The following is a 22,064-nucleotide window of genomic DNA, read 5'->3' on the forward strand; positions in this document are numbered from 1 at the left end:
ACGTGTGTATGTGTACCCTCAACATCCCAAAGCCACACTAACAGCAAAGTAACATCTAAATACATTAATACTTGATTTTGAGCCTTTCCATTTAACTAATTAGCTATATATCCTGGACAAGAGAGTTCTCTATTCCAACACAGACAGACACTCTTTCATGCCTCACAGTTTTATTCAAATAATATTGTAGCTGATTGAAGTTCATAAAATGTAAAACATTCCTAAAAGACGTCAGTACACATCTTAAATTCAGATTAGAGCTCAGTTCCCACATTCACAGAAAATGGTCTTGTCTTGTTAGGGTCAGAGTGTAGCATCAAGGGGGAACCAACAACCCCCAGTCACGCTAAAAAGAACTATCCCTCTCTCCTTCAGGTGATATCTGCTCTGACTGACCCTTGAGAGAAGTCCACAGTATGTTGACCATTAACAGTAATTCTAATAAGTATGATGGTATCATGGGCATCTCAGGTGGTCCAGTTGTAAAGAATCCACCTGCCAATGCAGGAGACACAAGGGATGTGGGTTTGATCCCTGGATTGGGAAGATCTCCTGGAGGAGAAAATGGCACCCCACTCCATTATTCTTGCCTGAAAAAAATAAAAATCTCACAAACAGAGGAGCCTGGCAGGCTACAGTCCAACAGGTTGCAAAGAGTTGGACATGAAGGAGCAACTGAGCCTGTGTTTGTTGTGGTTCAGTCGTGTCCAACTCTCTGCAACACAATGGACTGCAGCACACCAGGCTTCGCTATCTCCAGGAGTTTGCTCAAAGTCGTGTCCAGAGAGTCGGTGATGCCATCCAACCATCTCATCCTCTGTTGACTCAGCATGCTTGCCTGATGACATTACCAGTCTGCAGGGCTCTTACTTATTCTACAGTGAGCTCCTGTTCTACTCATATTGTCCCACAGAAATGTCCCACTGAGACCGGTAAGGTAATAATGGAAAAATAACCATAAAATCAGTATACACAGTAGCAATAAGTTGCTATTTAAGATTTTGGGGGTGTGTACTGTGTGCTGGTTTTACTACTATTTACAGATATGCTCATTTAATGTTCCTGAGAACTAGCAAGAGCCGGGATAGTCATTATCGCTCTCACTCTGCAGAAAATAAGACTGAAGATCTTTGAAGAAGAGAGACAATCTGGGGATGGGTATACTGAGGGAAAAGTGCTAGAGGAAAGCTATCTGGAAGGTCCAGAGAGCATCCAGTCCTAACTGAAGCAAAAGGCCCGAAGACTCCAGAAGAGATGAAAGACAGGAAGGGAGGGAGGGAGAGGCAGGGAAGAAAGGGAGACTATGAGACAGTATTAATTCTAACAAAGCCAAAAAGTAATATAAAAAGAAGATGTAGTTCTGTAAATGGTTCTATGTTGAGTAAAACATACAGTCAAAACATGCTTACTGGGACCTTCCTGGTGGTCCGGTGGTTAAGACTTCACCTCCCAATGCAGGAGGTGCAGGTTTGACCCCTGGTTGGGGAACTAAGATCCCACATGCTTTGTGGCCAAAAAATCAAAACATAAAACAGAAGCAATATTGTAACATATATGATAAACACTTTTTAAACGGCCCACATCAAAAAAAAATGTTTAAAATAACTTGCTTACAATGAATATTGATTTGACAAAAATTTTAATGGTTCTCTTGGGAGTAAAAGAGATTTACAACAGGGCCACAACTTCATTTTCTGTAGTAAGAAGTAAATCCTTAAAGCAAGTCAAAAAGCAAGACATAGCTGTCAGAGACTGTTATTTAGAAATATATAAAGTAAGTAACAGAAACAAAAAAAGAGTCTAAAGAGATAAAAATGGTTGCCTCTCATGAGTGGGGATCTGGGAGTGGTGGGCACCTGAGGATGCTATCAGTTTATCATAGCCTTGGGAACTATGTGACTTTCTAAATGCCGGGGATGTTGTTGTTAGTGTCCGGTCAGTCAGTTGTGTCTGGACTCTTTGTGACCCCACAGACTGTAATCCACCAGGCTCCTCTGTCCATGGGATTTCCCAGGCAAGAATACGGGAGTGGGTTGCCATTTCCTACTCCAGGGGATCAAACCCACATCTCCTGTGTTGGCAGACAGATTCTTTACCACTAGCGCCCCACCTGGGAAGCCCCCAAGTACTGTATAAGTCATATTAAAAACACAACAGAATGGATGTATCTGGGTAGACCTTTATCTCAACTGCCCTTGGGTGCTGAGAACAGGCAGGTTTGCCAGGCAGAACACAGCTGGTTTAGGACTCCCAGAGCCAAAGGAGCTGAAAAAAGCAGGAAGCAGCAGGAAGATCAAGGGAATCATTCTTAGAGTTTCTCATTTTGCCTGAGAAGAAAAGTATACTGATCTTTTCTACTGCTCAGAAACCAAGTATTAAGGCAACCCTACAGACATTTCAATGGAAATCCTTCTTAAGGGACTGAAGGTGAGCCCACTCAGGTACCAGTCCTAAAGAACCAGAGGATTCAAGAAAGAGGTGGCGATGGAGGAAGCGGGTGAGGAGGGATGTTGCAGGCTTAATGAGCAAATCGCGTCAACACCACAGGACTTCTAGGAAGAGGGCCAAGCAAGGGGGCTGGGGAACTGTGAGTGCGAGGTGGATGGAGTCACTCCTGCCTTCATATCACCCTGACATAAATGATTAAAGTATGCATTCCACTGCAGTGACATTACCCCAAATGGGGTGAAAATTCTTAGAGGGCAGAAAGTCTTAGAGACTGCAATAGTTTCTAGTTTCTGACTCTCTAAATGGTCATATTTTATAAACAAATATGCTATAAATATATGGTATTAAAACTTCATGGGGTTGGACTTCCCTGGAGGTCCAGTGGTTAAGACACCATGCTTCCAGTGTAAGGGGCATGGATTCCATCCCCGGTCAGGGAACTAGGATCCCATATGCCTCACAGCATGGTCAAATGATTTTTTTTTAATTAATTAATTGAAAAAAGGAGTCCTCCTTTTTCCAAAAGGAGTCCAAAAAAGTTGTTCTCTCCCCATTTAAAAAAAAATTCATGGGGTAGAGAGATTATTAGGGAAAAAAAATGTCTAAAAGGCTCCTAAGGGTAGCATTAATGAGGAAAATCCAATTGAGAAACACTGGATTAAAATAAAAGGTAAAAGAATAAATAATGGTTGGAAAAATTTAGAATGTAAATTGGTAAAAACCGAGAAGGGCCTTAGAAACTTTGGGAGCATGAGGGCATTTTGTGACGGAAAACCATTTTTAAGGATAATATCAGACACCTAATACCATATACCAGAAGGTTCTTTAAAAGTTAGAAAAGAACAAGTAGACACCCTCAAATCAAAACTGCCCTATTATCTAAATCACTGATTTTAAACAAAAGACATTCTCTTTTCAGTGAACTCTCTGATATCAACTCCAAGGACATCATCATCTTTTTAGAGATCAATGAGTCAAGCTCATGATTATCCCAAATTCCACTAGACTATTAATTTCCATGTGATCCCAGTAAGACATCTTCTGAACTTTTCAAATATCTACTTTGAAGTCACACCGGCACAAATATTGTTTTCTGATTCAGAGCCCAGACTACCAAAGGTTTTCACATACACATATGATTTCAAGATCTGAGATGGGAAAAACTCAGGCCCAACTGAAGTCAAGATAGTTCCTAAACTTAGGTGTGTGTGTGTGATTTGGTGATGCACAGAGTCAGACACGACAGAGCAGCTAACACTGTCACTTTTTTCAGGTTCCAGAGAAATCATGTCTCCAGCAAGTGTCTTCTATCCAACCACTATCGGAACACAAATTATAGCACTAGGGATGTTGATCTTCTCATGATTATGTCCACATCAGCATTCTTCAAACCAGATGGTCTGTCACACTATGTTAATATATTAAGTAATATTACTATATTACTTTTTAAAGCTACTTCTCAACAGAAAGAGAAATTAGTTGATCCACTCAAATCTCAAACTCCATGAGGACAAGACACTGTCTTCTTTCTGCATCACTCTATCTCCAGCATGGACCAGCATCTTGGCATTAGCAGCGCTCAATAAATGTGTGATGGATGGAAAGACAGAAAACATTACCTTCAAGTGTGTTTAGCAATATTTCAAGCCTAGAATTTGTTGTGAAAAAACCTAACAGAATAGGTTGCGTGTATGCTAAGTCATTTCAGGCATGTCCAATTCTTTGCCACCCTGTAGGCTGAAGCCTGCCGGGCTCCTCCATCCATGGGATCCTCCAGGCAAGAATGCTGGAGTGGGTTGCCATGCCCTCCTCCAGGGGGCCTTCCCAACCCAAAGATGGAACCCTCATTTCCTGTGGCTTCTGCAGTGCTGGCAGATTCTTTACCCCTGAGCCACCGGGGAAGCCCCTAAGAGGACACTGTTTAAACAGACTCAGTATAACTGCAGCACTCTAAATTACATTAGCAAAGTAACAGAAAACCAAGTATATCATGACATACCCAGAGCATCCTGGACCAACATCCCTTTGGCTGTGGATCATATTCTGCATAGTGGCACACAGCAGGCTCTCAACTGTTGATTTCCCAAAGTATGATATAGAATCCCAAATTCAGATCATCCCTCCTCTGTCTTTGTCTTCCATTTTACAACCCCAAGAATTTCTTTACTTCCTTTTTAAAAACATATGTTCATAATTAAGTAAGTGGGCATTTACGAAAATAGGATTGAAAAGAATGAGAAGGTAACAAGTTGCTTCCCTCTTATCTAATTGTAATAATCAATGTAGGACAAAAACCACTACAATATTGTAAAGTAATTAGCCTCCAACTAATAAAAATAAATGGAAAAAAATAAATTAAAAAAATAAAAAAGAAAAGAAAAACAGGGTAAAACATAATTATTGAAAAGAAAGCTAGACCTATTCAATTTGACTGAATGTGCTAGTTTATTATCTGTCACCTGTAATTCACTATAAATGATGCTATCAGTGATTATTTCAACATGAGTGTTCAAAAGAAAAGGTCCTGGTTCAAAAGACAACATGGGCTAGGTTTGTACGTTTTCCTTTCCGCAATAATAAAAACTGGCATTGCATTTTCCTTTATTCAGTTAGTGTTTGATAGAAGCCTACTGTGGGTCAGCCAGTGTTAGAGGAACTAGACATTTAACAATTAAAATAAAAGGTTAATTCCTCTGTCTCAGAAAGGTCATGCTGTAGAAAGCATAAACAGACAATAAACAAAAAACAAAATGTGTATTTTATTAGTGGTAATAAATCTCCAGGAGGACAACAGATTAGGGAGATGATGATTGATAGAAGGGGTGCATGCTGTTTCATGGGATGTGATCACAAAATGCTGACCTGATAAGGTGACATTTGGGGAGAGATCTTAAGCGCAGAAGCAAGCCATATAGATTTCTGGATAAAGAATGTTCCAAATAGAACAGTAAGTGCAAAGACTCTGAGATGGAGAGCTCATGGTATAGACCAAAACACAGCAGGGGGTTTTCACATGTAAGTTTTGCCTAAATAGCATACCTTACATCTCTATCTATTTAAACTTTACTGGTCCTTTAAAGTAAGATCTCTTAAGCGAAATCCTTTAACCAAGTTCCTGGTATCCCTCCAAAAAGATCTGGCTTCTCCACCCTTTGAATCCCAAGAACAACTTGGCTCAGAAAATTCTGTTTCATAAGCGAAAATCTTTGTAGACTATAAACACATATCTAGGGTTCAAGACTTGGCTGCAAATTTGTATAACCCCTTCTGAACCTAGCTTCCTCAAAACAATGCTGTCTTTGAAAGTCAAAGACAGTATCTTCAGTTGGTATCACCGAGTCAATGGATATGAATTGAGTCCTGAGGAAACTCCAGGAAATGGTGGAGGACAGAGGAGCCTGGCATGGAACAGTCCACGAGGCTGCAAAGTGTCGGACATGACTTAGTCAGAAATGAACACAGTTGGTATGGGTTTTTCAGAAATTTAAAGAGTCAGTAGGCACTATTTTTTTATAGCTTAGTCTGGTGTGGACTTCAAAAACACATTATATGGCAACTTTAGTCTTCCAAAAGACACGCTTTGATTCATGCTTTGGTTAGTGATCTCCTTGCTAAAAGGGGGATACAAGTAGCCTGTTAATCAGCAGGATTTGGACCAGCTTTCAGTTCTGTAACAGTGATGCTAGTCTTGGTTTTTAAGTGTGATTTGCCAGATATAACCTCTGTTCTCATTTTATTTTCTTTGGATTCTTGTAACCAACAGTAGATCAAATGAAGTAGGCAGGCAGAGTATCTAGTATCTTTGTTTCTTCTCTCACAAGAAAATGAAACACTGGTTTCTCATGTTACATCTGTAAAAGTAACATACTCCCCTAGATCCACCAAGTGTGTTCATCTATGCCTCAGTTTCAAAGACTATTTTAACTTTTTTGTACAAAAAGAACACTGGTAAAAGTATATTAAAAAGTCTGTTATATCATAACTTCAGTAACATATGTGACTTTCAAAAAGGGTTTAAAAAATGGGTTGTCCTGCATTTGAAAAGAAACAGTGTGGGTAGCCACACTGAAAAGTAGATGCTAGGGAGTTTAAAAATGGTCATAAAGTATTGTATCCATGTAGCATAACAGTCACCACTACCTTTCATTCATGTGAGACTATAATTATTTTTCATATCAAATGAATCATTTTGAACCTCATTTTAATTTTTCAAAACTTGACTCACTCATTGGACACACAAGTGCAGATGTCTGCCATCTAGTGGCAAAAATGAGTATTGGCACTCTACTTTTTCTAGGAAAGTGTCAACATTTTGCTGAGAAAAATGTAATCTAAGTCCCGTGTTTCCCCATGAGGGGAAAGCCAAGTCTAGGAAGATAACACTTCTAACTGGTTATACTATTCTCATACTCCCATCTCCTCTCTTCTCGACACTAAGTAGGAACAGGCTTGTTTAGAAATCCCTAGGAACACTACTCTATGTTTTACGGATGCTTCACAAGGACTGATGCTGAAGCTGAAACTCCAGTACTTTGGCCACCTCATGCGAAGAGTTGTCTTATTGGAAAAGACCCTGATGCTGGGAGGGATTGGGGGCAGGAGGAGAAGGGGACGACAGAGGATGAGATGGCTGGATGGCATCACCGACTTGATGGGCATGAGTTTGAGTAAACTCCGGGAGTTTGTGACGGACAGGGAGGCCTGGCGTGCTGCGATTCATGGGGTCGCAAAGAGTCGGACATGACTGAGCGACTGAACTGAACTGAATTCACAAAGATATAAGTTCCATGAAAGCAGAATGACTATTCATCTAATTATCTCTAGCATCTACATCAGTAACTGAAACAATTCAGCAACTTAGTAAATTTTTTATAACATAATCACGTTTATTTAAGAATGCATTCCATATCAAAGAGCAAATTTCAACAATACAAAACTGAAATTATTTTTTCACCAACCTAATACACACAAATTGAATGTAAATGATTATTTTCAAAGCTGAAAATAGACCAGACTGTTGGATCACCTAGCAGAGGAACTTCTAAAGTTCTAAGGAATAGGGAGACTGATAATTTTGTTTAACTCTCTAAAATTAATATAACTTAAATTTATGTAAAAGTATTAAGTGCTATTGTATATGCTTTTTAAAATGTACCCATGTTTGGAAGTCTATTGTAAAATTCCCTTTAATTGATTAACAAAACTAATCTATGTCCACTTCTAAGAACATTCATAATAATTAAACTACTATGCACATATGCAGCAGTTATAGGCTATTTTGTCCTCCCTTTCTTGACATCCTATTGTTTGTATCAATGATATATGTGACGTACTTGCTCAGAAAGTTAATTCCTAAATATAGCACTACACACAGGCAAAAATGGGGTCAGCTTCTGATATAGCTTCATGATATAACACTAAAAACAAAGAAAAACTGTTGAGGACTAGATGTATTTGAGATAATTTATGCTTTTATACCACCCTGTAAACACTGTTATCCATATTTTTTTAAAAAAAGCTATAAATTTAGCTACAGAGGAGCACATTTGATGGAAATGTGCACTCAGCTGCATCTGTCTCTGGGCCCCCATGGACTGTAGTCTGCCAGCCTCCTTTGTCCATAGGATTCTCCAGGCAAGAATACTGGAGTGGGTTGCCATTTTTGCTCCATGGGATCTTCCTGACCCAGGGATCAAACCAGGGTCTCCTGTGTCTCCTGCATTGGCAGGCAGATTCTCCACCACCACTGTGCCATCTGGGAAGCCCTTACTTTCACCTTAATTCTACACCTGAGATCTTAGTCCTTCCTCAATTGTATTTAAATTCCAATGGAAAAGAACACTCCACCCTTCCTCAAAGTCTAAGAAACATCCTAAATTGAATGGCTCATCTTAACAGAGAACAGCCTAAGACAATGTACCCCTTGCCAATCCATGCTATTAATGTACTTTTTAAAAAAATACAAAGTGTTTCTCTATCTCATTCAATCTTTCAATTAAAATATTCTGTCACTCTCTCTCTCCAATTAGTAGATTTTAATATTTAGCAGGCAGAAGTATCATTCAAGGTTATTTATTTAAAATGCAGATGGACAGACCCTACCTCCATTTTGATTCAGCTGATCTGGCTTCAATCCCCAAGACTACAGTTTAACAACTAAACCAGGTGATTTTGGTCAAATGATCCTGGACCACAATGGTAGAAATATCACCATAAGTCCCTGTGATGGAAATCTTTCCAGTGATTACAAAAAGCCCTCAGGAGACCTGGCTACCTATAGCAGCTAGCGATCAACCAAAAATGACTCCTTCAAAAGTCCTGGCCACTAGAACTAGACAGTGAACTAGAACTAGACAGTCCTAATTTGTTAAATGTTACCTGAAAGGACCATGCCTCTCAAAATGTTAGGGTCACCAGTGTAACCATCGTATCCTTGCAGACAACCCTTCAAGCAAGTGAAACTCTGAGTCCGACTTGGGATAATTCTATTACATTCTGTAGCATATTCATCAAGACCTTCTTATTGTTTATTAACATGTAAACTAATCTGTCATTATCAAAGTACACTGAAAACTTCTAAACCTCAGATTTCTCTCTTCCCCCACAACCCAAAGGAAGGAACTCACAACACATACAAGAACAGTATTGCCAAGCACTGTTTTAGGCCTTTGGAATATATCATGAATAAAACACAACATAGACATCTCTGCCCTGACAGAGATCTAAACCATCACTCAATTTGGTAAGCTGCTCATCCCCATTTTACAACGTGTAAGTCCTGGGGGACAGAGAAATAAATAATGGGTGACTCCTGAAGAGAAGCTCAAAATCTAAAGGAAAATTCTGATATTTGCATAATTTACTCTAGTACAAACAAGTATGGCAAATGTTATAATATACAGGAAAATAATACACTCAAGGTGCAGAGGGAATGAAAAGATGAACTGTCTTGGAGGAGGCAGGCAGGCCTCCTCATATCTACAGGACCACTACAGCCAAACCTAGACTAGGGCATTTTAAGAAGGATGGAAGGTCTCCATGGAAACCTAGAGGCAGGAAAACGGGCATATTCCAGGATCCTCAAGCAGGCTGGTGTGGCTACAGAGTCACAGCAGAGGGTGGAAGGAAGACAGGATAGAAAGTTACAGAGAGTCCAACTATAAATGACTTTGATCTCCCTGTAGAATAGATAAAAGCAGACAAAGTAAAAAGACAAGTCAGAGGCCACTGGGACAGGGCAAGGGGGTGGTGGGAGAGAGCGATATCAAAGAAGTGCAAGTGGGTGCAGGAAGGAAGGACCTGATGAGACAGTTTAGGAATAATCCATTAAGATTTAGGGAGTGTAAAAGGAAATAAAGAATCAAAATTGTTCAAGTTTGAGCTCCTAGGATGCGTGCATGCTCAGTCGCATCCAACTCTTTGGGACCCCATGGACTGTAGCCTAGCAGGCTCCTCTGTCCGTGGGATTTTCCCAGGCAAGAATACTGGAGTGGGTTGATACTTCCTCTTCCAGGGAATCTTTCTGACCCAGGGACCGAAGGCATATCTCCTGAGTCTCCTGCATTGGCAGGTAGATTTTTTTTTTTCCCCACTGAGCCACTAGGAAGTCCACGCTAGGATGACTGTGATGCAATGGATTAAGTTAGGAAAAACAGGAGGAATGGTCTATTTTGGAGAAAAAATGATGATTCCAAAGTCCAAATGGAACATTACAGGTACCTGATTGATATTCTTTATGGAAATGTCCAGCAGGATGCCGGCATGGAAACCTAGCACCCAAGGGAAGAGTTTTGTTCTGCAGAATTCATCTACTGACACTTGAAGATCTAAGTACAGCTGAAATCATGGAGAGGGGCTGTCAAGTGAGAAGAGGTGAGTTGATTCCTGGGAAGAGACTTAACATGAAAGGACAGAGAAAACCAGACACAGAGTCAAAAGATCCAAGCGTATTAATTTTGTGGCCTTGGGTAAATCACTTGATAAGGTGTAGAAATCTTCTTTATGTAATGTCACTGATTCAGACTGCAGGAATCTCACACAGGTTCAGAGTTTTCTCCCCTTGCTGTCTGGCACTTGGCTTTCAAGTATGTCTTCATAAAACACAACCAGCTCTGTTGACAACTCTAGATTTCCTGAACATACACCTGCCTTCCCACTATTCAGGGAAATCACCTTCCAGAATTCTACCACAAACTGACTTTTTTAAGTGACAAATAGGGTAGCAATAACATTCATCATTATTAAGATTTCTCTCTCCAAAATTCTTAGGGGAATATCAATTAAAACTTCTAAAGAAATTTCTTTTTCAATAGATGTGTTACACTGTGTCTTTACTTATTGGCATTCTAAGACATAGACCATATACTTTTTCTCCATAATTCTCCCTGTTGGTGTTCAGTCTAATTCTCCCTAGATGGTGGTTTTATTAAATATACAAGATTTTGTTAAATCTTTAACGGTTTTCTATGTTTTTCATTCCAAACTTACATTCACTTATGAAACAAAAACAAAGACACATACACACGTGTGCATTAGACCAATAAAAATGTCTTCAGAATTCAAAATTAGACACCTGTTCTTTATGTATCTAAACAATGCAAAAGCTTAAAATTCAATATAAAAGCTTAAAATTCAATATAAAATCTGAGAATGCATGTCTTCAAACATGAGGATTTTAATCTAGCATCAAAAATGAGTGACCCCTATACCTCCACTGGGCTTTCCTGGTGGCTCAGCAATAAACATCCCGCTTACCAATGCAAGAGGTGGGGGTTCCATCCCCAGATCAAGAAGAGCCCCTGGAGAAGGAAATGGCAACCCACTCTAGTACTCTTGCCTTGGAAATCCCATTGACAGAGGAGCCTGGTGGGCTACAGTCCATGGGGTCCCAAGAGTTGGACACAACTTAGCGACTAAACCACCACCACAAACGCCTCCACCAGTCCACTGTCTGACATTAGCCTGAAGGCACAGGCATCACTTGTGTCTTCTGGGGCAGTATTTCTGTTACTCTTACAAATCCAAAGTGTCTACTACAATTCTAGGGGCAGAGAAAGTGCTGAATACAGACATGCTTAACTAATCAGAAATTCAAAGCAAACATTTTTCTATATTGCTGGGCCACTTTAAGTGGATGGATTTTTATGCAATGAAATCAATGAATCTTTTAGAACACATTGCAGATTAAAAATTAAGAAGGTAGATTTATATTGAAAGTCAGCTCACAAAAGTGTATCATTATCCGAGTTTTGCATAAAGTAAATGTTACGATGTGTACAGAAAAATATAAGAGGATTATGCTGAGAGTCCCTTGGATAGCAAGAAGATCAAACCAGTCAATCCTAAAGGAAATCAGTTCCGAATATTCACTGGAAGGACTGATGCTGAAGCTGAAGCTCCAATACTTTGGCCACCTGATGTGAAGAACTGACTTATTGGAAAATACCCTGATGCTGGGAAAGATTAAAGGCGGGAGGAAAAGGGGATGACAGAGGATGAGATGGTTGGACGGCATCACTAACTCAATGGACATGAGTTTGAGTAAACTCTGGGAGTTGGTGATGGACAGGGAAGCCTGGTGTGCTGCAGTCCATGGGGTCACAAAGAATAGGACAAGACTCAGTGACTGAACTCACTGAACTGAATGCATCAAATGTTACTTTGGGGGCACTGGATCATGATGAACTTTTAGTTTTCACATAATATGTTTCTTTAATGTTGGAATTTGGTGTAACCCGTGTTACTTTTATAATAAGAAAAACAGCAAAACAATGATATTTTGCATATTGATACATACATTGAGCATTTATGAGGGTTACTCTGTAATAAGTACTTTAGGATAATCAGAGACAAATGAAACATGGCATCATTCAAGCACTTCACACTCTAGTCTTTGAAACAACTTATACACACACATGAGAGTCAATTTCTAGGCAGGTTGATGAGAAGTCCGGGGTCCCCAAGGAGGGGAGAGGGGTCTGGGGTTCTTCAGGAGGAGATAGGGGTCTGGAATTCTCAAGGAGGAGAAAAGGACAAATGCCTTTCCCCTCCCCCCCCCCCCCCCTCTATATTCCTTAGTCTTAGTCACATAAAACTTTTTTCTTTAAGGCCTGAACTGATTATTACACAACAAACAACTCAGTTCTAACTCTGTACTAAGGATTATATAACAACAATGTATCCTGCTTGAGGACAGTTTCTCCTTGAAAACCTCCTGACTAATCCTGTTATTTTAGAATGTATATTATGGGAGTGGGTCTAGTAATATCTTTACAAACTTGAGACATTCTTTTGATTCATTGTAATAACTAATTTAAAAAGTATATAATTCCCTTGCTAAAGACTAGTGAGGGTCACTCTCCATCCCTCTTCTGAAGTCTGTGTCAGAAGCTTTCTCTGTCCCTATTTCACTTTAATAAAACTCTGCTACACAAAAGCTCTTGAGTGATCAAGTCTGATCTCTGGTTCCAAAGCTAACTCTTCTTGGGAAATCACAAATCCAACACACTGTAAGCTATCACACACAAATAAGTGAATGTGATCAGTGGTAACACTGAGAATCTGATAAAGTACTAAAAGATGAATTCATAGTGAAAAGTGTCACTTCTAGCAGTTTGTCCTTGACAAACTGCTAAAATATGGACCCATGAGGATGTGGAAGAAAGGGCATTCCAAGTAGCATGAGAACATAAGAAAGTCATGAAAATGGCAGAGGGTATTCACAACAGCAAGTAGTGTGGGTAAAGTCAAGGTAACCTTGAGACTTGAGACTGAATTTAATGTAAATCCAAACTGTGGACCATATGGAATGCTAGCTGGATGCTGATTTCATTGCTATTCAATAGACAGCATAAAGGATATCAGGGAAGCTTTCTGAGGATAGGAGAAAAAAATGATCAGATTTGGTCTTCAATGAAAGTAATCTCTAAAGTGTATTTGAAGACTGTTATAGTCAATAAAATCACCTGGAAAACCCAGAGACTCTAACAGAAAGTTATAAAGGTCTGACTGCACCTGCATTACCTGGGGTTGTTAGAAAAGCAGACTCTTGGCCCTCACGCCAGACTTCCTGAACCAGAGTCTGCCTTTTCACAAGATTTCCACGTGATCTGATTGCACATAAAAGTTGGAAAAGCCATGAATTAAGTAGGTAGGTAGTAGGAAAGGAAAGAAGCCAAGAGGCTCAGCTATTATTTGGTTGAAATATTACAATTTGGTATATAAGTGAAGGAAGAGAGTAAATCAAGATTACTCAGAAAATCTGGAGCCAAGGGATGCTGATGCTATGCACAGAAAGGGGAAACCTCAAAGGAGTGTGGTGAGGAGGGAAGACATGAAGGTCACTGTCCAACAGGCTCATGGAAATGCCCCTTCCAGGAGCCACACTGGGCTTGGAGATGATATGGATGATCCACACTGAAGAGTACTGGAAATCTTGACAATAAATGGAGTCACAAAAGGAAAGGGGAGCAGGAAAGGGTTGGCAGGCCAGCCAACCGAGGAGAAAGTCTTTGAGAACCTCATGCTGCTCAGGAGTCAAGGCAGGAAGACTTGGAGGATAAAGAGGAACCAGAGGGGAAGAGAATCAGGGAAGTGCAACGCTTTGAAAATTAAGGGAGGTTGAAGGTGTTGCTAAGAGATTAAAGCAGATGCCCAAAAAGGGGCCTCTTGTTTTGTGACTAACAGGGGACAGGTCATTTTTGGCCAAGTGATTTCTGTGAATCTGGTGAAGATAGAAGTCACAGAACAAAAAGAATCAGAAGTTGGTAAAAATTAAAGACATGTGGATGCTACTCATCGAGTATAAATGAAAAGGTTAGGGATGAACATGAAAATTTAGAAGGGGTACAAAGAACTAGGTTGACTTAACTTTAAGCCACTGAACTTTAAAGATTTTCTTATGGAAGAAAGATCAGAGGTATTCTCATCATAACTCTCAGAATGATTAGGAAGGCCAACAAGCACAGTGAGGAGGAATTGGATTTCTGGCTCAGTTAAAAGGAGGTTCTGCCTCTCCCTGCTCTCCGAAAATGGAATGAAGTGCATTACAAGTGTTAATTTCTCAAACTGTACAAACTACACAGTTGGATGATCACCAGTGGGGAGTCATAAAGTAGAATGCTCTTCACTGATGACTTCTGTTGTGAGCCAAATGACAGTCTCCCAAAAGATATGTCTGCCCACATCCTAATCCCCCAAATCTGTGAATATGGCCTAATATGGTAAAGGTGTGGTAAAGCTAAGGCTTTTGAAAGGAGGAGCTTGTCTTGGAGTTTCTGAGTGAGCCCTGAATGCAATCACACGTATCCTTATAAGAGGGACACACAGAGGAGGAGACACATAGACTGGAAGAGAGGAGACAATCTGACTCCAGGGCAGAGACTAAAGGCAGTCACAAGTCAGGGGATGTGGACAGATACCCGAAGCTGCAGGAAGCAAGTACAGGTTCTCCCCTGGGGACGTCAGAGGGAGTGTGAGTTTGCCAAAACCTTGATTTCAGACTCCTGGTCTCTAGAATTACGAGACAGTACATTTTTGTTGTTTAAAGCCCTAGGGAATGAATACAATGTCGAACATCACCTTCCAGCTCTGAGATTTCTTGAGCTGCTCTCGCCTCATAGTGATCACGTGCTCCCGGAAGGCAGAGCCCCTGACTTACCCTCCTGAGCTTCCAGAAAAACAATGTCCACCATACCCGCTATGTTAGAGAACACTGACAGGGAACTTACCACAGGAACATGCACCCCTGTGTGTAAATGAAAAAAAAAGATGGTAGCTAGATAGGTAGACAGATGACTGATAGAGACGGACAGACAGACAGACGCATTCTATTCAAGCAAGTAACTATTGAAATGTACTTGTTAAACAACTCTCATAAACTTAACTTTCTCAGAGAGAATCATAACTACTACTTGGGTTACCCTTGACTGTCAACTTTAATATTTAAAAATACTGAGAAAACCAGAACTCAGAGCAAAGATATGTGACCTCCAGTTGCTCAGATAAGTTTTTAGTTTCTTATATTATTAAATGAATTGAGGGATTGAAAATAATTTATCCCAGGGAAAGCAGAATAATAGCCATACCCAAAGAAAGCTGAAAAGGGCTGGTTGCTTCCTGTGTGAGGAGAAGGGTTTAGGGGTTAAGAGGGAAGATGGGAGGACCCCAGGTAAAGGAACCTTGTGGTAATGCCAGTTTCCCTGCAGGGCTCCCTTCCCACCAGGTAAGACACGTGGCGTGTATCATCATGCATGCGAGAAATCACAGGCAAGGAACACAGAAGACTCTTTGCTTCCATATCATGTATAAGAAGGACTTCCCCAGTGGCTTCAGAGGTAAAGAACCTGCCTGCCAATGAAGAAGACTCAGGAGACATGAGTTCAATCCCTGGGTTGGGAAGATTCCCTGGAGGAGGAAATGGCAACCCACTCCAGTGTTCTTGCCTGGAGAATTCCATGGACAGAGAAGCCTGGTGGGCTACAGTGGATAGGGTGGCAAAGAGTCGGATATGACTGAGTGACTAAGCATGCAAGCATGCATGAGAATTTCTTTCTGGTGCAATTGATTTGAGGGATCTCTGCATGACAGTTGTGCTTTTAGACTGTCATCTGTGCATGACAGCTGAGCTCAAAAAAAGTTGAAAATCACCAAAAACTACTGGGCTCAGTAATCCTCTAAAATGACTGTATATAGATACAGAGATGCAGAAATAGAGAGATATTTAGAAATACAGAGATAAAGATAGATATATAGATACACAGAATCTAGTGACACTTGAAATTTATATGGATTCTTGGAGTTTACACAATACCACTAGATTGGGGTACACTGAAGGTGAGAGGTGGCTGGATGAAACTTCAAATGGCAGTGGGCAAGAAGTGGTACCTATATAAGCAAGAACTAGGTTTCTCTCCAGACTGGGTCCCAGAGCCATTCTAATGAGATAATCTGCTCCACAGTAATACATACAAAAATACTGACAAAGGCTGTCAGCAGATCCCTTTTCCCAGAGCTTACTGACAGGATATTTTTGAGTGAATCTAATGCCAAGGCCATATTTACCTATGATCAATTAGGCGGCTTCCTTAGGAGAACAAGAAAGCACCTCATAACCATAAATGCACAGTCTTTGCAAGAGACACCGGGCAGCCCCCTCCTCTCTGAAACCGGCTGGTAATATTTTACTCTGGTTTAGCCTCACCTGAATTTGATCTGAACAGTAGTTACTGGAGGATATCCTGCTCAACCCAGGATGTCTAGACAAACTCCACTTCCTGCAATAGAGGTGACTGAAGGTAGGATATGTCATGCCTCAGCTGGTGTGCCGGATTTCAAGGGAACACTGGGGACAGGAAGTAAGCCCGGGCTAGGCTAGAACAAATGACCTAATGAAGGATTAATTCGGTAATGAGAGTCAACAACTCAAATTACAGAGGCCAGGAGGAGTATGGAGAACAGAGATTTGATCCTGCCAACAATGAGACACAAGGAGATCTGTCAAGTGGAACTTGGCACACAAGTCTCCAGGCAGAAATGATACACAGTCACAAGGGTGGCCGTGCCTCGGGCCCAGGCTCTGTCCACTTTAGGGCTGCAGCAGAGACTGGCGGGAGAAGGACTGGGCTGCTGCTTCTGGGCAGAAGTTCTTGGAAAGAGGGAGACTAATTGTCAAGGTCATGCTAATCTTTCCAAGATGACTTCAGTCCTACAAAGGCAAACCGAATACAAGGGAGAAGTCCAGTCCTGTGACATGGCAAATACAACAAGAGATGCACAAAACTGAAGCTAGCTAGGCATGGGAATCAGTAGAGTTCACTAGGGTCACGGTAGGTAAACCCATCTCAGACTTCCCTCTTCTGTGGGCTGTACTGGTTAATGAATCTGGAAGGCCAGACCCCAAGTCTCAGCAGAGCAGGGCTGGGGAAGACAAGAGCTCAGAGCCCACAGTGTGTCTGCCAGCTACCACAGGTTTCTTCCACCATTGTTTCTCCTCAAAATGTTCCTTCTGGCTGGCTTCAGGATGAGCTGGCACAACTGGTAAGAAGACGGCAGTGGCTCAAATATTCCTCCTGCGGCTTGCTATCATCACCACTAGATCCTGCGTCCTGTGTCCATGTGGCAAGCTGCAGAGGAAGTCTGAGAAGGTGCACGCCAGCCAGAGAACTTGGCCTTCAGGAGCCTGTGAGCAGGAAGCTCCAACAGGTGGGAGAATAAAAACAGCCAGCCTGAAGGCGGGAGCCTGCAAGCCACCCAAACTTCTGGACAAAAAGGAACACACAGCAGCCAACTACTGAGCCAGGGGGACACCTACACACTGGCTCTCTGGGCTCCAGGCCAAGGAATATTAAGGAAGGTATGCATTCAGGACACGCACTGCATTTCATAGTGCTTTAGAGACTGATCAAAAAGCACGTGAACAGGCATCATATCTTTCAACCACAAAGCCACTCCACAACTATCACCTGATCATCTCCACCTGTGCACTGGGAAAGACATGCTCTGGAAAAGGAACACGCTTTTCCTGTAAGGCCCACTGTGATCCAACATTTGCAAAAGCTTCCCAGCAACAAAACTGTCTTTCTTTCTTTCTTTGAGGACAGTGCAAATGCAGATCTGTACTGCCCAGGATATTTAACTTTCAGGGCCCTCCAGATGCTGAGTTGACAACGGAAAAGAGTCCCCTTTGCACCTGCACAACCTTTCTGTGAAGGGCCCATGGAGGAAGAAGTGATGACTGATATAGGATTCAAAGAGGCTACTTTGATTTTGACAGGAACAAGGAACACTTCCTTAACGGAGAAGATACAGACCGTCCGATTCAAGAAACTGAAATTAATTTCTAGTTTGACAAGCTTTGCCTCCTGTAAAATTCCTTCAATGATCTCTTCACATTTTCCCTCTAAAGTTAAAACTTTCCATTCAGGGTGAAATTGTAACCCAAAGTGCTGTTAAGACTAATAACCAGGATAGGGATTCCACTGGGCTAAATGAGACTGACAGACGAAAAATCTGTGGAACATTTCACGGCCATCACACCTGAAAAGCACTGCATTTGAGGACTAAGCGTGAGACACGTTTGATTGTCCTGATTAATTTTTTAAAGTTGTGGAGGGATTTGATTATTTTTTTATTGAAGCCACATTTGCCTTTTTGATATTCTTCTGTAAGACAGATGTTTTAAATTCACCAACTTATTGTGTAAAATATTTCCAGTAACTCACTGATACTTCAGAACCACAATGGGAGGATAATGCTATTAGTCACAATACATTATGATATCAAATTAGGTCTCATAAGTGAAGGACAGGCGCATCACTCTGCATCCTGATCAGAGGTTTATGCTTTGTGAGAGTCACAGTTCATTCATCTCCTATCTGAAGGGCCACCACACCACAGCTGTTCTCAGCATAAACTTCCCTGCACTGCAAACAAGACCCAGTTTCTTAATAGTTACACTGACAACATCCAGGCCATTTATGGGTAAGCAACTAATTTTGCCAATGTTAACAACTTTGTTAGGCAAGAACACTATGTTGGCTTGGGGAATAATAGAGGAAATACTAGGTAAAACTTGAACAAAACTATTACTTTCTTAAGTCCAAATACATAAGGCAACTTGGCTTTTAATCAGTTGGTTTAATTTTCTGTTTAATCAGTTTCCTGGTATGGATTCAAGAAGTTCTAGTTCTTGTATTTTTTTTTTCCGGGCTCATGTTCAACAGGTTGTCTGCGATTGAAAGCTAAAATATCATGCAAAGAAGTTCATGTTTTCACACACTGTAGCTTAAAATAACGAACAAAATTTCTTTTTTTAAGGAAATAAATTAGTTGTCTTTATAAGGAAGATAAATGAAAGAGTACACCCTAAAGAACTTTTAAGTATGCCTAAATAACTCTTCAGAAATAAAAATTTTGAAGTTATACATTTACCTTTTGTCCCAAGAAGAAAAATAAAATAATATACATGCACTCATTTCTCTAAACTTAAAAAGTTTCCTAAATAAGTTTAAATGTAGGTTTAATGCAGAACTACTCATTATTGTAACACTCTCAATCAGTCTTTAAATCTTAACCAATTCCATAAACATGCTTTCCTTTTTCCCAAGTTACACTTTTCTCATAATTTTCCATGTGAAAGTACACATTATCAAAAATCCTTCTCAAAATCTTTTTCTCCAATATTCTTTTTAAAATGTCAAGTATCCTGAAATAAATATTGGTTTCTATCTAAAAATAAGTACTTCAATACTACTATTTTCAGATTAAATTCAATCTTATAGCATCCTCCCAAGCCTACAGAAAAAGTCTAAATCAGACCTGCAATTAATTAATTTTAAATTAGTAATTTAAGCTCAAGTTATATTTCCATATGGAAACACCTTTCAGAATTATTGTGCTTTCTAGCTCAACAGCTAATTACATATTAAGCTAATTGCGACAAACCATTGTAAACAAAATAAAAAGATAGGCTATTCAGTGCTAGGAATATATGATCAAGACCACATTGCCGTGGCATGCTGAATGCAGGCTGGAGAGGCAGGCATGTTCTATGTATACTCCGCAATACCAGCTCCCATAACAAGAGGGTGCACCCATCGCCATGTCTATCCCACCACATTTGGAACAAAAAGACCTCTGGGTTTTCTTTTGTTTTAATTAATAAGCTGCTACCACAAACCTGTCTTATGTTCATGCATTTGTTCCAGGGTCAGCTCTCCTCCTTCTGAGTGTATGTCTTTATACATGGCCTCATAAGTAAATACAGGGGCATTGTTTTAAACATAGAAAATAGTGATGGATGCTTCATGCAATATAATGAGCTCACCACATAAAATCATCTGGGACTACATAACTAGATATACTTTTCACACAGATTATTTTTCAAATCGTGACCCCGGAAGACCCCACATGGAGGATTGCTGGCTTGCTGGCATTCTGAGGCCGAGAGAGAAATGAAAGGTCTGTGCAAAGCAGACAGTGAAATAACCGGTGTCCTTAACATAAACGATTAGATAAATACATCTACCTCCTAAGGAGAGCCATCGTTTTACACTGCAAACACGGACACCGGGAGGAAAGCATATCCTTACAGCCATCGGACAGGTTCAAATAGCACTTACAGACAAACGAATGTTTGCGTTTTGAAATCTGTCCATATGGACGCAATTCCCAGACCTCTGCTTCCTCTCCCACTTCGAATCCGCGTGCCAGAAGAGTCGCACACACGCCGAATAGGATCACAATTCCAACACGCACAAGCGCGAAGTAGACAAGTGAATTCTGCTGCTTAAAATCAACCCTCCTCCAGCCCCCACCGCTTAAAAATCACACAGAAATTAACCCAGCTGTAAGGAGGCTGCCCTGGGGGAGGGTTCCAGAGAGTAGATCCGGTGCAATTCAGCGGCCCGCGCTCCGCGAGCGCAGGCTCTCCCTGGATCTGTAAAGACTCGCACCCGGGCTCTGCCCCTTCGCCCAGGTGTTAAACTAAGTGCCACATCTGCCTCTTCGCCCCCAGCGAAACGCAATCTCAACTAGCGGCTCCACTGCGAGGGTGGCAGGTGTCTGCTTTAGCCTTCTTAAAGCGTTAGGAAATCAAACAGAGAGACACACACAGACATACCGAAGCCAAGAAGCTCCTCTTTTCGGACACACCGTGCCTCGGATTCCGCATTCGGGGGACAGACAATCCAAGCGAAGGAGAGCCGGGGTGGGGGCGGACATCCCAGGTTCTTCCCCGGCCACCACTCCTATTATTCCAGTCGCTCTCCCCGCACGTGGTGTCACCCCGGCGTTCCCCACCGTCGGTCCTAGAACTCCAACTCCGCACCACATTCCGCGCTCTCCAGGTCCAAGCCCTCACCCCCAAATCGACAGGCTAACTGTCTCCTCCCGCCCCAGTACCCTCTTTAAACTCCCCAAAGAAAGGACATTTCCTATCCGCGCAGAAAACTTTTTCCTTGTTTTGCAACGCGATAAGGCATGAAACCAGGCCAGCCGCTGCCGCCAGCCGCTTTGCCCAGCGCCGGGCTGGCGGAGGCCGTCCTTACCTGGCCGCTGCTCTCCAGGTGGCCGTCCCGCGCCGGTCGTCCGCGGTCCCCCGGTGCGCGGGAGGCGCCCGGTCCACCGTGCGCTGCTCGCCTCCCGCTCAGCGTGCAGGACGAAGAGTGTCCTAGGACTGCGCGCCCAAGCCCGGAGCCGCCCTTCAGTTCATCACTCGCCTTTCCAGAAGCGCCCCCGCCGCCCCGGCGACCTGACGAGGAGCGTGGGGATTCGAGATGGCACCGACTTGCCCCGCGGTGTGCGCTCCCGGGTCCGAGAGCGCTCTGCCCGCGGGCAGCTGCGGCCGCGCGTCACATGCCGCCTCCGGGCCAGCGGCCGCGGCACCTGCCCAAGCGGCGGCGCTCCCGGCGCCGCACGACCGCCGGGCGCCGGGGGCTCCCTGCGCGCTCTAGCCCGTTCAATTCACGTCCTCTCTCCCTCTATCTCCCCCTTCACTTCTTTCCCCGCAGCCTCCTTCTTCTTCCCGCCCCCTCCTTTATCTCCTAGTCTTCTTTTCCACAAGCAGCCGCCAGGCGCTTCAAGTGGGAGGTTTTCCCTCCTCACTAACTCTTCCTCTG

The 22,064-nt window shown here is 42.0% G+C and overlaps 1 protein-coding gene across 4 annotated transcripts in view; it reads right to left on the bottom strand.

The window, feature by feature from the left end:
• Positions 1-21,614, bottom strand: part of CHRM3 (cholinergic receptor muscarinic 3) — a 546,556-nt gene extending 524,942 nt beyond the window's left edge. For 3 of the 4 annotated variants that reach the window (XR_006345338.1, XM_043925589.1, XM_043925588.1), the window contains exon 1: positions 21,495-21,614. The gene's annotated coding sequence lies outside the window, so the exon portion shown is untranslated. Of the gene's footprint in view, positions 1-20,567; positions 20,647-21,494 lie in introns of those variants that run through there. The other variant, XM_043925590.1, reaches the window with a different exon arrangement.
• Between the last annotated feature and the right edge of the window lie 450 nt (positions 21,615-22,064).

This window comes from Cervus elaphus, chromosome 15 (genome assembly GCF_910594005.1).
Source record: "Cervus elaphus chromosome 15, mCerEla1.1, whole genome shotgun sequence".
In the NCBI taxonomy this organism is placed as follows: domain Eukaryota; kingdom Metazoa; phylum Chordata; class Mammalia; order Artiodactyla; family Cervidae; genus Cervus; species Cervus elaphus.